The sequence below is a fragment of the Ovis canadensis genome, chromosome 1 (genome assembly GCF_042477335.2).
Source record: "Ovis canadensis isolate MfBH-ARS-UI-01 breed Bighorn chromosome 1, ARS-UI_OviCan_v2, whole genome shotgun sequence".
In the NCBI taxonomy this organism is placed as follows: Eukaryota; Metazoa; Chordata; class Mammalia; order Artiodactyla; family Bovidae; genus Ovis; species Ovis canadensis.
The window spans coordinates 247,877,843-247,880,626 of NC_091245.1; positions in this window are offsets into that span (position 1 = coordinate 247,877,843).

Consider the following 2,784-nt stretch of genomic DNA (forward strand, 5'->3'; position numbering starts at 1 on the left):
TGAGTTATAGTCCATGGAATTGCAAAGAGCTGGACATGACTAAGCAACGAGCAGGCACACTGAATCTATCAGGATGTATAGATGTGCTCAGGCACTCCATTTTATTTTAATTCTCACCACAACCTTACTGCTATATCTTGTTTACAGATAAAAGAATTGAGTTAACTACAAGGACTTGATCAGAGTGGTCAGCAAAGATGTGAAACTCCCAGTGATGGATTCTGAAGTCCATTTTTCCTCCAAACCTCACTTAATGCACTTAATAACTCTTTCTCATTTGTTCATCTATTACTTTTAGTGATAAAAATTCTCACCATCCCACAGATATATTGGGTATTAAATTTCAAGAATGAATTCAAGCAAGAAGACAGAACATAAGTTGTTTCAAACTATCAATGAAGTCAGTGAAGTCACTCAGTCATGTCTGACTCTTTGCGACCCCATGGACTGTTTCAGACTATACTCTTCCCATTAAAAAGAATATATGCATATATATGTGTATATATATATACAATATATATGAACAGACACACACACACACACACACACACACATATGGCTTCCCTGATGGCTCATTGGGTAAAGAATCTGCCTGCAATGCAGGAGACACAGAAGATGTGGGGTTGATCCCTGGGTTGGGAAGATCCCCTGGGGGAGGAAAATGGCAACCCATTCCAGTATTCTTGCCTGAAGAATCCACAGACAGAGGAGCCTGGAGGGCTACAGTCCAAAGGGTCACAAGGAGTTGGGCATAACTGAGTGTCTAAGCATGCATGCACATATATATATCTGTGAAAGTGAAAGTCACTCAGTCCTATCTGACTCTTTGCGACCCCATGGACTGTACACTCCATGGAATTCTCCAGGCGTCGCTCAGTCCTATCTGACTCTTTGCGACCCCATGGACTGTACACTCCATGGAATTCTCCAGGCCAGAATACTGGAGTATTCTTATCCCTTCTCCAGGGGATATATATATATATCATCATATATCTATCTATCTATATATATATATGATGATCTACTATGGGAGACTTCCCCTCTCAATTTGAAAATCAATCATTTATAATATTAAAATCAGTTCCAAAAAACTATCACCTTGATAGCAACCTCCAAATTCACTAGGCTATTTGTTGTTCTCACTGTGTACTATCTCCAGACATTTTTGGTCATACATTCTTTTTTTTTTTTCATACATTCTTATTAGTAAAAATTTTTGCATATCTATCTTCAAAGCAAGTTTGTTGATTTACACATCATTTACCTGGGCTACTTTGATCCATGGGTTATATGTTTCACAAAGCCGATGTTTTTCTTATTTTTAGAGAACACATATAACTAAAAGTTTTAGTATCTTTTCCTGCACCATTAAGTGAGAGGAAGGATAGTTAGAGACCAGTGGTAAATCGTAACCTTCTTGAGGTCTTCAATAGAGTCTTATTTGCCTCTGACTCTGCGAGACTGTGCGGCCCAGAGGAGATACCCTATGTCCAAGGTCAGTAGCAGCAACCTTGAGGATATACCCCACGTTCAAGGTAAGAGAAACCTCAGTAAGACGGTAGGTGCTGAGAGAGGGCATCAGAGGGCAGACAGACTAAAACAACAATCACAAAAAACTAACCAATCTAATCACATGGATACAACCTTGTCTCAGTTCAGTTCAGTCGCTCAGTTGTGTCCGACTCTTTGCGACCCCATGAATCGCAGCACACCAGGCCTCCCTGTCCATCACCAGCTCCCAGAGTTCAATCAGACTCATGTCCATCGAGTCCATGATGCCATCCAGCCATCTCATCCTCTGTTGTCCCCTTCTCCTCTTGCCCCCAATCCCTCCCAGCATCAGAGTCTTTTCCAATGAGTCAACTCTTCACATGAGGTGGCCAAAGTACTGGAGTTTCAGCTTTAGCATCATTCCCTCCAAAGAAATCCCAGGGCTGATCTCCTTCAGAATGGACTGGTTGGATCTCCTTGCAGTCCAAGGGACTCTCAAGAGTCTTCTCCAACACCACAGTTCAAAAGCATCAATTCTTTGGCGCCCAGCCTTCTTCATAGTCCAACTCTCATATCCATACATGACCACTGGAAAAACCATAGCCTTGACTAGACTGACCTTAGTCGGCAAAGTAATGTCTCTGCTTTTGAATATACTATCTAGGTTGGTCATAACTTTTCTTCCAAGGAGTAAGCGTCTTTTAATTTCATGGCTGCAGTCACCATCTGCAGTGATTTTGGAGCCCCAAAATATAAAGTCTGCCACTATTTCCATTGTTTCCCCATCTATCTGCCATGAAGTGATGGGACCAGATGCCATGATCTTCGTTTTCTGAATGTTGAGCTTTAAGCCAACTTTTTTGCTCTCCTCTTTCACTTTCATCAAGAGGCTTTTTAGCTCCTCTTCACTTTCTGCCATAAGGGTGGTGTCATCTGCATATCTGAGGTTATTGATATTTCTCCTGGCAATCTTGATTCCAGATTGTGTTTTTTAACTCAATGAAACTAAGCCATGCTGTGTAGGGCCACCCAAGATGGACGGGTCTTGGTGGAGAGTTCTGACAAATGGTGGTCCACTGGAGAAGACAATGGCAAACCACTTCAGTATTCTTGCCTCAAGAACCCCATGAACAGTATGAAAAGGCAAAAATATAGGACACTGAAAGAGGAACTCCCCAAGTTGGTAGGTTCCCAATATACTGCTGGAGAAGAGTGGAGAAATAACGCAAGAAAGAATGAAGGGATGGAGCCAAACCAAAAACAACACCCGGTTGTGGATGGGACTGGTGATAG